At 37.1% G+C, this 15,426-nt stretch overlaps 1 protein-coding gene across 12 annotated transcripts in view; it reads left to right on the forward strand.

The window, feature by feature from the left end:
- rgs19 (regulator of G protein signaling 19) overlaps positions 1–15,426 on the forward strand; it is a 50,277-nt gene that overhangs the window by 13,517 nt on the left and 21,334 nt on the right. The window contains exon 1 of one of the 12 annotated variants that reach the window (XM_051879324.1): positions 184–202. The exons of the other annotated variants lie outside the window; for them this stretch is intronic. The gene's annotated coding sequence lies outside the window, so the exon portion shown is untranslated. Of the gene's footprint in view, positions 1–183; positions 203–15,426 lie in introns of those variants that run through there. 12 annotated transcript variants of the gene reach the window in all.

A 15,426-nucleotide genomic window follows, 5' to 3' on the forward strand; every position in this document is an offset into this window, starting at 1 on the left:
TCTCTCATTGCTGTTTGTGTTTGGGGTGTTTTTGTGGTGGTTTGTTTGAGTGTTAATGGAGTGTTATGATGTGGTTTGTTCATTTTGGTTACTTCAAGTGGTGTCCTGATAGATACTGATAAACACTGTTTGTTGTATCCAGGTCCAGACGGAATTGGAATTGGAACCCCCATAATTCACAAAGTTCCCGTTTTATTAAAGGGTTAGTTCACCCAAAAATGAAAATTCACTAATGCTTTAGTATGGGGAACAATTCTCACTTTTAACTAGTTGCTTATTAGCTTGCATATTAGCTGTTTATTAGTACTTATAAAGCACATATATTAATGGGTTAGTTCACCCAAAAATGAAAATTCTGTCATTAATTACTCATCCTCATGTTGTTCCACACCCAAAAGACCTTCATTCATCTTCAGAACACAAATTAAGATATTTTTAATAAAATCCGAGGCCTGCATTGACAGCAAGATAATTAACACTTTCAAAACCCAGAAAGGTACTAAAGACGTATTTAAAAAAGTTCATGTCACTACAGTGGTTCAATGTTAATGTTATGAAGCAACGAGAAAACAAAATAATGACTTTATTCAACAATATCTAGTGAAGGGTGATTTCAAAACACTGCTTCATGAAGCTTCAAAGCTTTACGAATCTTTTGTTTCGAATCAGTGGTTCAGGGCGCCAACATCATGTGACTTCAGTAAACGAGGCTTCATTACATCATAAATGTTTCGAAATTTCAATAGTTCACGTGACTTTGGCAGTTTGATACATGCTCCGAACCACTGATTTGAAACTGTTTTGAAATCGCCCATCACGAGATATTGTTGGATAAAGTCGTTATTTTGTTGTTTTTTGGCGCACAAAAAGTATTTTCGTCACTTCATAACATTAAGGTTGAACCACTGTAGTCACATGAACTGTTTTAAATACATCTTTAGTAGCTTTCTGGGCTTTGAAAGTGTTAATTATCTTGCTGCAATGGAGGCCTCAGTGAGACATCGGATTTTATCAAAAATATCTTAATTTGTGTTCTGAAGATGAACGAAGGTCTTACGGGTGTGGAACGACATGAGGGTGAGTAATTAATGACAGAAATTTCATTTTTGGATGAACTGTCCCTGTTTTGGCTAATTTGATAATGCTACCAATAAGAGTGAAGCACTTCTAGCTCAGTCTACTGCATTTTACCAAGTTTAAATCCATTCCAGAGATTTTCCCTCCAAAATCAGTGCAGAAAATGTGAAACATGTCCGCAGACTCCATCTGGTCCTGGTTATACCCATATATCATGATGTTTAGCCTTATTTGTGTGTTTTCTTTTTTTCACTGACAATGCTTTTTGTTTGTAATACTTGAGAGAATAATTTGGTCCTTGCTGGAGATGTTTACAGCATGTGAAGTTCTGCTCTCCTCTCCTTGAGTCTCCTCTTTTCTCCTCGCATCACATCTGGTCTCCTCTGCTCTGTTCTCCTTTTGTCTCCTGTCCTTTCCCTGTTCCACACACACAAACACTCAAAAACCTCCCATAAACTTTTTTTTTTTTTTAGATTAGCCCAAATTAAGCTTAATTATAATTACTACCTCCCACAAGGCATCTTTTGACATTTTTTTGTATTTTAATTTAGACAGCATCTGTCTTTATCATGTTTTGAAGATGTTTTACTAAATTTCTGGCATTTTCAGAAAGGTGTCACTCCTCAAGCACACTTCCGTCCTGGCTAGTCTCGGTCCATCAAAGCTCACAGAACAGCAGAGATGGATGAAAAACAAGAGATCTATAGATTATCATTAAAAGACAAAGACTGCTAGGAAGACGGCAAGAAAGACAGAAAGGAGAAGTCAGAAAAAGAGGGAGGGACAAGTCACATGATTCATGGACAGTCCGGCATGGCATCTGGATAAAGTTAGAGGAAAGCAAGATTTAGATCTAAAAACAGACAAGCAGACAGACATTCATTCTGTTTGTGTGTGTGTGTAAGGGAGTTTTCCTCTTGTCTTTAGTGGCACAGAGCAGCTTACTCATACTGTATCTCCAGCAGTTTATTTAGTTGCACGTCTTTCTGCAGAGCTCCTCCCAGCTCCATAGACTACAGTTTGACTCATACATTTAAATATAAAGCAAACATCAGTGCACATTCTCTCTCTCTCTCTCCCTCCCCCTCTCCTGGGTTAAGTTTCTTGCCCTCAGGAGATCTCTGAGTTTCTCACGCTTGATGCCAGGTTGGGGGTTCTCTGTGCTAGTGCTCTCAAGCCTGTTGGTTTTGATACTCCTTTTAGAAAACAAGCGGCTACGTATTTTTAAAAAGGGATGGATGTGGTGTAGCCTAGTGGATCTGGGCTGGTTTCCAGAAAGCTGCAGGTTCCATGCCAACAAGGATTGATTCATGGTCACCATAGTGGTGTGCTGTAGTGGTCATGCATGAATGTTGCAGAAACATGTGCTATGTTTGGAACAGAATGCCAGTGCACTGCATACTGGTCATTATACACAGTGTCCTCCTTATTTTGCAATGCGGAAGTAAGCTATTTTCTTTAAATGTGTGAGATTTCTGATTTATTTTCCGCTATAGGTAAATAATTTGAAGAATAACAAAATGCAGTAAATGGTAAAACTATACTACATGTGTTTATGATTATGATAATTAAATAATACGATAAAATAATATGATAACAAATAAATAATTCAATTCAATGGAATCTTTATTAGCAGTAATGTGTGTACTAGTAGCTAACTGCTGAAGATACTGTTAAACTTAAATTTGTTCTCATTTTGCAAAGTGAACTGATGTCACCCAATTTGCCCAGTCGAGTGTTTCTGCTCAGCCTCATGCTGTAACCTCCAAACAAACGTGATAGTTTAGTCATGTGACAGAGTGGAAGAGTGCAGCTCTGTATTGCTTTAAAGGGTTGTTATGTGTGTTTGCAGTGATTTAAGACCAAAGTGTATCCAGTTCCTGGTGGGCCGCTGCTCTGCTGCGGTTGCTTTTTAGTAAAACCACTTCCTTTTCTCATTGGTTCTTTGAGGCAGCTCCCTTTTATTTTGAACTCTTACTTTCATAGACCACTAATGCTTCTGTTTTTTTTTTTATTCTCTGATGCCCTCAGAGTGTGTATGTGAAGTTTTAGCTCAAAATACCCCACATATCTTTTTTTATAGCATTTTAATGCCACTTTTTGGGGGTGAGCAAAAATGCGCCGTTTTTGTGTGTGTCCCTTTAAATACAAATGAGCTGCTGCTCCTAGCCCCCTTTCAAGAAGAGGGCGGAGCTTCAAGAGCCCACGCTCCGCCATACTGACAAGAACAAAACAGGACAATCTCATGCACTGAAAATGTAGAAACTGTCAGTAGCGGTGTTCAGTTCAAACTGGAGTCAGATAATGATAGGCACAGAGCCAGAGAATATATGCTGCATGGCGATAGAACAGGTAGGCCTATAGTTTAGTTCAGAGGTCTCCAAACTTGGTCCTGGAGGGCCGCTGTCCTGAAAAAGTTTAGCTCCAACTCCAATTAAACACACCTGAATCAGCTAATCAAGGTCTCACTATGTTTACAAGAAACTTTTAAGCAGGTGCGTTGGAGCTGGTTGGAGCTAAACTCTGAGTTTGGAGATCTCTTGTTTAGTTTAATTACGGTTGTATCTTATGTTGTTATATTGCTTTTATCCACTATTAATACAAGCCTGTTGTAGTATACCCCGTCCGAATGATGGCCAAAACTTTACTGATGAGTTTTGTGAAGTTTATTGTACATCACACAAAAGATGAAGCGTCCGTTTTCAATCCAGAAAATCACAGTAAGAGACAGAGAATAAAACACAGTACAAGAAGTGCACATTAAAGTCTTATCCATAAACTCTCTCTCCCCCTTGCATTATCATCAACATACACAGCGAATTACACAAAAACACTCGTTACAACTAACAGTAAACAAATGAATACAGACCTTATGCCTTTTCGGGGGGTGCTTAATAAACTAGTAAACTTTATATCTTTTAAAGCAACTCCGATGAACTGTAATAAAGTGCTTGTGACCAATATCGCTCTAGAGACTATATGTAGTTCCAAATGTAGATTCGGGAGGAGCCTAAACATTCAGTCCTGTCAATCATTATTACGAGCGTATATAAGCAGCAGTCACTGCGTCATCCTAGCGACAATTCTTCCAGCATCCCTCCTCCTCCCCATCTCCTCCTCTATTTCTCTTATTCTTCCTCTGCGCAGTACTGTTATAGGGGGGTTTAGCTCGGAGCCTCCTTCGAGGACAGCAAGCCAAGTTTGTTTACCATTAACTATTAAGAGTGAATGGGCAGGCGAACTCGTGAAAAGCTGGACCGTGAACAGTTTGTACTGATCCATCCTTGAGTAACTGTGTTTTGTAAACGCCATTTATTGTTTGAATTTCATGATAAAATGGACAGAATTTGAAAACTGAAACTTTAATTCTTATCAGAAGTAATAAAGCACAAATCTTTTTGCGATTATTGGATGGGAGGCGCTACAAATAATATTTGATGTAGGAAAAAAAAAACACAGACCTGGCAACCCTGGCTTGAACTACGGGTGATTCATAGGGTCAAAAAGAGTCTGCTTTAACGTCACTATTTTTAAACTGTTAATGCATTAAAATTCAACACAAGAGTGATTTTCTTCACACACAGTATGTATGAGTTGCAGTCTGAACACGTCTTTCCGCACCCTTTTGATTGACAGGATATAATCGGCCCTGACCATCGGCAGTTTTTAAACAATCGGCCGATGGCCAATAGTGATAATAATAGCTTTTATCGGCCGATACCGATTGTCAGCCGATACATCGATGCATCTTTAGTGCATTCCCTTCAAAAATAAAACTATTCCACTGCGTGGAGTTGTTTACGAGACATTCTTGTCTCTATAGCTGCCCCGGCCTGAAAAAAAATGGCGACATTGTACAACTCACTTAGGGAAACTATGCTAATACAGCAGAGTCCGGCAGCAGTCGTGGGTGGGGCCTAGGCATTTTGTGACATTGCAATAGGTAGAATCTGCAAACGGCTTGTTCTGAGACTTTGCATATGATTTATGGGGATTAAAAAAAGAGGAGTGGTGGATTTTTGTAATTATATAGTAGTTGTGTACACACACTGCCAACACACATTTATGTTCAAACACAATGTAAAAGTGAATTTTGCATAATAGGCATTTAAGTCCTTGTTTTTGCTTTTTACCTGATAAACGTGGAGTGGTTACCACATTGCCATCGGCTAAATTGAATTTCAATTCTCTTTACATGTTGATCCTATATATAAGCACTGATGTAAGACACCCTGAAGCTTCAGGACTAGTTCAGTTAATGATGACTAGAATCAAACAGTGTACTGATGATCATGGGATGGCATGTGAGGAGTTCATGCACTATTAATGGGAAAGGAGGCTTACGTGGCCACTGTTTACCAACTCCCAGCAGGAAGTTGAAACACTGTCAGTCTTGTTCAAAATTGGTGGATCCGGGAAAGGTGCCTTTAGTCTTCCTAACCTAATAAAATAATTTTCTTTATTCAGTCGCTTTCTCAGACTTGTTGTAACTGTAACGGTTGCAGACCTTCTGATCCCCCATAAGCTGCAAGAGAGGGGCTGTTGTATTGACTCACAGAGGAAGCTGCTACTTGATGCGGGCTGTAACCACGGGCACAGGATGCTTCTGCTTTTTAATGCCAGCTCTTTATGTGGCACATGTTAGCTCAGAAATCACTCAAGTGTCATGTGTAAATGTTTTTAGCAAACACTGGCAGAATCCTCAACTTTTCATCATGCAAATTGTGGAAAGTGTCTCAAACATTTATTTTTTTATTTTTTATATATAACCAGCAAGGACACATTCATTTGATCAAAAGTGAAAGTAATAAGTAATATAAGTAATATTTATAATGCTACAAAAATGTATATTTCAAATAAATGTTGTTCTTAAGTTATGAACTCTATTTATTAAAGAATCCTGAAAAAAAAAAAAAAAAAATTAATATAAAAAAAATATTAAGCATTGATAATAATAAGAAATGTTTATTAAGCATCAAATCAGCATATTAGAATGATTTCAGAAGGATCATGTGACACTGAAGACTGGAGTAATGATGCTGAAAATTCAGCTTTACCATCACAAGAACTAAATACATTTTAATATTTATTAAAATAGAAAACAGTTATTTTAAATAGTAATATTAAGTAAGTAATTAAGTAATCTTTGATCAAATAAATGCAGCCTTGGTGAGCATAAAAGACTTTTTAAAAAGATTATTAGAGTACAATAGAGAATGCTATTTCAGTCTTTCTACTTCAAAATTTCACTTTTAATTCACTGTGTTACTTGTCCTTTCTTTGTAATTTTTTTGTGAAATTTACTAGCCACTTCCGAGTACAAATGGTTTCAAAGTAAATCATATGCAATTTTCTTCAGTGTATTTGCTGAAATGACCAAATCTGCATCTCGAGGCTGCTGTGTAATAAATGGGTGTGTTAGATGAATAATTAGCTAACTCGTTGAGCTGTGTTGTGCAGAGATGTGTGCGTGCCTGTTATCTGATAAAAAATTGTGTATGTGGAATTGTGCGCAGATGTTAGCTTTAATTGTGGTGTTGTGAGCTCATTGTTTGTCAGGACATCTGGTTTGATCTGGTGAGAGGTGAGCGTCTAGAAAGAGGAAGAGGTTGCGGCTGACTCATTAGATTTCAAGCGCCGTGTGCCACTTACAACATCTGAAGAGTTACAACACTTCCTTTCCTCTCCTGTTCCTTTATCTGTACTCTTTACACTTGAAACACAATTAGCACAATGTCACTGTAAACTGTAAACGTAATTCTGGGTTGTACACTATTTCACGCTGCAAATGTGTAAACTCTAGAATGGATTAATGTTTTCATTTGCATATTTATAAGGTCAGTCACATTGATTGTGAACATTTACAAAGTGCCCACAAATATTTAATGAAATAATTAAAGAATTGAATTAAGAAATAATAATTAAAAATTATTGTTAATTAATATTTAAATAAGTATTTAATAGTTTAATCCACGGTCAAGCGGAGTGTACAAAGACTTATGGTGCTCATGATGGTTTTCATAGTTGAGGTCTTTGTTTCCCGTGTGACTGTACGAAATGAGCCGAAATTTACAGTGGGATCTCCTTACAAGGACATCAAACTACAACATAACTCCAGCGAATACTTACTGCAGCTCCTGGTATTAAAAATATCTATTGGCTCAATAAACTATTAGTGTGATAATACTATATGGCTGTTATTTCACACAAGGTTTTTGGCTTTTCCAGGGTGAGTTGATGATTTAAGAGAGAATGTTAATGTACTCTTAGCTCACAAATCTTTATGCTGACGCGTGTGTGTGTGTGTGTGTGTGTGTATGTGTGTGTCTGTGAAGTTCTGAAAACTCGTTCTCTTTGTTTCACTGGGAGCTTGAGTTTCAGAGCCTGTTAGAACAAGATCAGAGTTAGCAAATGCTCTTCTCTTCTCATCTGTGAAATTTTCTGCAGTGTGTTTTGTTGTGTGTTGTTTTTCCCCCCCGTGTGTAACAAGTAACTCTGTGCTGCATTATGACCAATTCTGATTTCAGACCTCTTTTTAGAAGTCTGTGACCAGTTCAACTTCGCCAGAGCTCCAAGTTTGACCCCCAGGTCTCCACAGGGTGGTGTCGGGGCACTGAGCTGCTCTGTCTCGCTCTTGGCCCCATTTATCTGGAGCGTTGAGTACTCATTCTGCCTGGCATTCTTTTGTGAGCATTAAACATTGCACAACTGCTGGACAGAACCAATTTTTAGGCTTTACATACCAATGATAGACTGATATTAGCTTGATTAATTACAAGGCAAATATTTTTAGTTTTTAAATTTAGTTTGTTTTAACATGGCAGTTTTTGTTTAGTTTTGTCTTGTCTTGTGATGTTTTTTGTTTGTTTGTTTGTTTGTTTTTTTTTGTGTTGTTTTTGTCTTGTCTTTTGTTGTTTTGTTGTTGTCTAGTAATTTTTTTGTTTTGTGTTGTTTTGCCTTGTTTTGGTTGGAGCTTTGAGTATTCATTCTGCCTGACGTTACTTTTATGAAAATTCAATGTTGCAGAAATGCTGGACAAAATTTATTTTTAGACTTATTAATGCTAGTAATTGACTGATATCAGTTTGACCAATTGCTTGTGAAATATTTAGTTTTAGTTTCAAATATAGTTTGTTTTAACTTTTTTAAAAATTTTATTTCATTTTATTTTATATTATTTTATTTGGGTGAATTTTCTCTCCATTAAAGAACATTAACTAAGAGAAAATTCCTCGTCAAATTGATTGCAGTTAAATCCGAAGTGGTGTTGGGGCTTAGCATTTTGCACCAGTGGAATAGCTGTCCAACGTTTGCCCTCAAAGCTTTAACCTTTGACACCAAATTCCCCCCTAAGGTGTGGCAGGGATGACTCACCAAAAGAGCCGGCACTAAGAGTTTCGATTTTATGTCAAAGTGAAATTCCAGACTCAAATATCAGAGTGTGTGTGTTTTCACTTGTTTTATATGTAAACTACATGTCTCTGCCTGTCTGTGGAATCATGCCAGCATTGCACATTTTAGTGCTAAATGCACACTTTTTTTAAGCAGCCTTGGTCCTGGACGTACTGTATATTTCCTATTAATTTTCTCCATATGCATTTAAAAAAGTTTTAAGCTTTAAACCATAGATGACTGACAACAGCATCAATTGAGATGAACAGGATATATTATTAGATATATTAGAACTCCTTGAGACTCGTTTGCTTAAAGGGTTAGTTCACCCAAAAATGAAAATTCTGTCATTAATTACTCACCCTCATGTCGTTCCACACCCGTAAGACTTTCGTTCATCTTCGGAACACAAATGAAGACATTTTTGATGAAATACGATGGCTTAGTGAGGCCTGCATAGCCAGCAATAACACTTCCTATTTCAATGCCCAGAAAGGTACTAAATACATATTTAAAACAGTTCATGTGACTACAGTGGTTCAACCTTAATATTATAAAGCGACTAGAATACTTTTTGTGCGCCCAAAAATAACAAAATAGCGACTTTATTCAACAATATCTAGTGATGGGCAATTTCAAAACACTGCTTCATGAAGCTTCGAAGCTTCACGAATCTTTTGTTTCAAATCAGTGGTTCGGAGCGTGAATCAAACTGCCAAAGTCACGTGAACCATTGAAATTTCGAAACACTTATGACGTAACAAAGCCTCGTTTACTGAAATCATATGACTTTCACGCTCTGAACCTCTGATACGTAAAGCAAACAATACAAAAAAAAAGATTCGTAAAGCTTCATGAAGCAGTGTTTTGAAATCGCCCATCACTAGATATTGTTGAATAAAGTCATTATTTTGTTTTTTTGGTGCACAAAAAGTATTCATAACATTAAGGTTGAACCACTGTAGTCACATGAACTGTTTTAAATATGTCTTTAGTACCTTTCTGGGCATTGAAAGTGTTAATTATCTTGCTGTCAATGGAGGACTTACTGAGCCATCGGATTTTATCAAAAATGTCTTAATTTGTGTTCTGATTATGAAAGAAGGTGTTATCGGTGTGGAACGACATGAGGGTGAGTAATTAATGACAAAAATTTCATTTTTGTGTGAACTAACCCTTTAATTTGCAATGTTTTAGGCAGGACTTTAGACTGTGACCAAAAATGGTTGCAAATGTGACAAAATATAAATATGTGCATGTGCAACAATAACTTTAAAGTCATGAAATCAAAAGTGACAATTCTTATTTTTTTTAAATTTTTAAAAAATTATAGAATATTGCAATATTTATTATAAATCATTCATCCACGCACAACATTATTTTTTTTTTTAGAATTCGTTTGCCCTCATAATCTTTAATCAACAAATTTATCTTCCCGCCCCCCTTACAACAAGACATAACGTCAACAAATGACTTTTATGAACTGGTTCCTCTTAATGAATCAGTCACGAAACAGTCTCTAACTAAATCAGACTCGATGTTTCGTTCAGAACCATTACAGAGGTTCTTACTTTAGGTTCAGTGTTACAGATCTAGTTGTAACATTGAATCATCTGTTAAAAAAAACAACAAAAAAAAAACACAACAATTTTCCACCCAGTTATGGGAGTGCGATCACAACTTTCTCTTTTACCATTGTGTAATCATGTGCACTGCCACTTACTGTATGTGTGTTTTAGAGCCTGTTTTCATTTGTCTGCATTGGGCTTGAATTCCCTGCAGTGCCTGGCGTTATTTAAACAAGCCTCTCGCTCTGACCCGGTCCTCTAGCGCTGATCTGTGTTTGATATTATGAGGGAATAATCACACAGATTAATTCTAAAATGAACTCTTAATTGCTTTAAGCCCCCGGGCATGAACAGCACAGCTTTATTCAGCCCTTCAGCACCAGAGCAACACCACCCAGAAAGACACGTCCCAGCATGCCTCCATTCCGGTTCTCACTATCTGAGTTTCACCCTCTGCCATGTGCTTCACAAGGGCCCTGGTGACACTGGAGCTCCCAGGAGCCTGTATCACTTTTACACCATATCCTGTCTCTCGTTCACACATTTAGCCTCTTCTCTAGTTCTCATCTGCAGAAATAGATTTCCCCTGGGTTGTAATTCTATATTGTATTGCTTCATTCAAGTATTTCCTGTTAAAACTAGACATTTATGGCAAATAACGATTATTCAACCTAGATTTCTAGATTTTACAAAGAAAATGTGAGTGGTTTTTGCCTGTGCAAAACTCACGCCACAAATCTAGGATTTGAAGCATGGGTATTCCTATGCGGTTGCTTCTGGTTGTCGCTAGGATGTTCTACACTACATCCTACGCCTTCCGTATTCAAGTTACGAAGAAAGTGTAAACTGACGTCGTGTCAGTTACACTTTTTCTGTAAGCTGAATAGGGAAGGCGTAGGATGTAGTGTAAGCGTTTTGAACTGCAAGAGTTTTACACTTTCTTTGTATCTTGAATACGGCAGGCGGTCTGGCGAAAGCTAGATATTTTACTTCATAACTTGTTAAATATGGATTTTTTTTTTACACAAATGCACCGTTTCACTTTGGAAGTCCTTTATTAACCCCCCGGAGCCACGTGAAGTACACGCTTATGATGGATGGATGCGCTTTTTTTTTTAGCTTCATACTCATTGATCCCATTCACTGCCATTATAAAGCTTGGATGCGTCAGGATATTTATTAATATTTCTCAGATTGTGTTCATCAGAAAGAAGAAAGTCACATACACCTAGGATGGCTTGAGGGTGAGTAAAGTTGGGGTAATTTTCATTTGAAAGTGAACTAATCCTTTAATCATTATTTCCAAAAATGTTTTTAAATATATTTTTTAAGATAAAAGTTTTTACAAATATCTTGAATTATTATTTCATAAATATCACTATGTTTCTGTGGAGTCGCACCACATGACATTTTACAGCCCGAATACATGTGAGTGTACACACCTTGATCATTATTTCCAAAAATGCGGTTTTTGCCAACAAACCGGTATTTCTGAATGGACTGATGCTGGGATTTAGCGGATTTGAAGCGAAAGTATTTGATGAACATATACTATGTGCGGAGAGCATTCACTCAATATCATTATCTCATTTTTGACGGAGGTGGCGTTTAGCGGCTTTTGCATCTGAACTCTTCATATTTCATGTTGCTGAATATTGGTTGGAGCACATGACTGAATGCATTTGCACCCATGTGCATGTTTATGTTTTATTAAAACTTGCTTTAGCACAGCCACCGACTAGGCATGGGCCGGTATGAGATTTTGACGGTATGATAACATTACGTTGCAGTCAAGTTGAGCCAGGCATGTGATCAGCTAAAGACAAAAAAGAAGGTATTAATATAGTTACAATGAAAATATTAAAAAAAAAGTATTATTATATGTTATTATAGTATTATATGTTATTATAGTATTATTTTATGTTATTATGATATGATAAAAATCATTATTATTACTTTTTGGCCCGGTTTCACAAACAGGGCTTAGACTAAGCCAGGATTAGGCGTTAGTGCAATTACAGCATTTAAGAAGCTTTTATAAATGTTCACTAGAAAAAGAAAGCATTACTGGGATGTATCTTCTTGAGACATAACAATGGCTCTGACATATTTTAAGATCTGTCAGTACAAGTTTCTTTCAGTTAAAACAGCTCAAACATGCATTTTAGTCTAGGACTAGCTTAAGCCTTGTCTGTGAAACCGGGGGGTTATTTTACAACAGTAAGATTACAATATTAACTAGGGATGCACCAATACCATTTTTTAAGGACCGAGTATGAGTACCGATACTTTTTTTCTAGTACTAGCCAATACCGATACCGATGCCTATACATTTATTAATTTCTCTCTCTCTCTCTCTCTTTTTTTTTTTCTTTTTTGGTGATGTTGCAGTTTTCCAAGCACAACACAGAGACTAATGAATGCAGCTTCTTTATAATTACTCTAATGAAAAAATAAATAATTTTTATGTGCTTGTCACAAACTAGTCAAAGGGCATAATTACCAATATATATAATTGTTGTTATATAAAAAGAAATTTACAAACAAATTACAAACAATACAACAAATACTATAGAGATACAAAATAAATAAACTTGTTTTTTTCAAATACAGTAGGATTATTTACCATGTATACATTTATTTAACATATTTTGTTGTTTTATTAACATTAATGACAAATATAGGCTACGGTCCCTTTAAGACCGAATCCATGGATACTGACACATATCCTGTTTTCACCATAATGTTTACGTCCACTTAAGCCATAACCGACTGTATTTACGTGAGATATTCCACATGATGGACATTTTGACAACTATGTGTGCATTTGACCATTCATGTGCGAGGAGAACTGATCACGCGCTGTCTGAGAGAACTGGGATCGCGCGCAAGAAAGAGAGAGAGCGCTTCTGGTCTGTGTCATTCAGCGCGATTCCGCCTATCCCGCCTTCACTAATCAATAACGAATTGTGATTGAAAGCATGCAGTTCGCAATGTGTGTGTTGTCATCATTAATTTTGAAGTATTTCCACACCTCTGAGGCTGACATTGTTTCTGCTGCTGCTGCCGCCGGCGTCTCTGTGCACGGAAAATTCTGTCAGTTACGTCACGTGAGGTATCGGTCTTTGGTATCGGGGGTATTTTTACGAGTACGAGTACAAGTACAAGTACATGAGCTTGGTATCGGCTCGATAACGATACAAGTATCGGTATCGGTGCATCCCTAATATTAACATTTATGGATGTCTTTATTTCTTGCTTTCAAACATTAAATCATTGAGCTTTTATTCTGACGGAAACCACAGGGAGATCCAGGAAAACATTTCTCTTTTTGCAACAGATTCATAAATGATCGTCATTACAGATGGTTGGTGCATGTTGCATTCACAAATGTAAATTATAAGTGACTCAAACACACAGCGCTTGCAGAGCTGCATTTTCTGTGAATCGAAGTTGAAAGTTGTGTTTTACTCCATGCAGCGCGTCACAATATTTATATAATTACATCACAACCATTGCGATTTGATGATCGCACTAAGACACATCACATTCTCACATCCATGCAGTGTCAAAATTCATTAAAAAGTTACCGGGCAACTTGTGAATAACACCATTTCAGTGCCGATTTTTACTCGCATTTGGCATTTTGAACCCTGGCAAACATGCTAAAACATGCTAATACACACAGGTGACTGACTGACTGCCCACACCAACCGGAGCGGGAGGGGTCGTATTGCTCCCTACGCAGCAACACAGCCGCAGGGATGGTGTTATGGACATTTTTAGTGGTTTTGAATCCGTGACGTTTTCAAACCACGGTATACCTTGAAACCGGTAACCAGCCCATGCCTACCACCAACAAGAATTGGCATCCAGATACCCATGAGGAATTATATTGCAACATGTTTTGTGATGTCTGCATTAGGATTTGTGTCTCAAGAGACACCCGGGAAACCACGGCATAAGTTCTTCTCTCACATCTACTTACTGTCTCTCTTGCGTTGTGTATTGCTCCCTCACTGTGGGTCAAATGAGATGGTATTTGTGATTGCCAAGACTTGACCAAATCCCCCCTAACAGGATTGGAGGGAGGGTTAACAAGCTAAGAATGGGACTGAGCTTCCACTTTGCCTCAGCACTAGACCCACACACACATTTATGTCTTCATATTTGGCAGAATCATATATTAGACCCATAAATACTACCCCTTTAAAGCATGTTATGGTTTACATGCTGTTCATTCTGCGGTGCTTACATCTGTGTTATATCCCTGTGTAATCTTTCGAGCATTTGGGGAAAAAAAAGAAGAAGAAAAGAAAAAAAGATGCAGACTAAACAAAAACACAAATGTTCACAGGACCTCAGTTGAGACTGTCATTGTGCAACGCTAAAAGGCAAACAGAAGAGGAGTTTAATACAGACAGAATCTCCGGAGGGAAGTACAACAGCACGCGCTGAGAGAATGAAGGGACGGGGATGGATTTATACTGTACCTTGTTTGCTTTCGACAGTATTTGTGAAGTGTGGAGTGTTTTGTCAAAATTTTTGGCCACCATTGACCCTGGCGCAGAAAATAGCTTTCCGGCAAAGAAAAAAGAAAGCTTGAGAGAGGAGGATGAATGGGGGTCTGCCAAAAGCTAAAAATACCTCAAGCGGTTGTAACCATTTTTACAGAGGAGAGAATTTCACGCACAAGGGGGAGTGAGGAGAGAGGTTGTGAAAACTTTGTGGAAAATAAAATGAAAGTCAGGAAAGGAAAACAGTGAGGGAGTAGGTGTTGAGGGGATGTCTCCTCCTGCCTCCTTTACAGCCTGTCAAAGGCTGAGAGAAAAGAAAACAGAAGATATAGCTCATTGTAGCTGCCTGGTGACTTGTTTTGTTTGGTGGACTGGCAAAAATAATGCTGACACATTTGACTAATACCTTAAATGTGCATTACATATTTATTTATTTATTTATTTATTTTATTTATTTTTTGTGGGGTACATGGTATACTGGTACCATATTGGTTGATATTAGAATTTCCTCTGTTTTTACATTTAGATTACTTCTGATGTTCACCTAAAGTTAATCTTTTTTATTATTATTATTATTACATTTAACAGTGTTATTAAATTATTAATCTTTAGCAGATCTCAAATCAAGATTACTGCCTAAATTCACTTGCATGTCAAAGAATTGATTATATTTCTTAGTGTTTTATTTAGTGTAACTTTAAAATAGTGTAGAATTTTAAAGTTGATTCATCCTATTTTCTAAATGCATGTTATTGATTTTACAGTGTTTTTTTTTTTTTTTTTTTTATGTTCTTGTAATTTTTAATCAGATTGTCATAACTCGGGCTTCCGGTGAAACTTATCTCTGGTGACATATGTAGGACTTCTCCAAT

This window comes from Ctenopharyngodon idella, chromosome 22 (genome assembly GCF_019924925.1).
Source record: "Ctenopharyngodon idella isolate HZGC_01 chromosome 22, HZGC01, whole genome shotgun sequence".
NCBI lineage: Eukaryota > Metazoa > Chordata > Actinopteri > Cypriniformes > Xenocyprididae > Ctenopharyngodon > Ctenopharyngodon idella.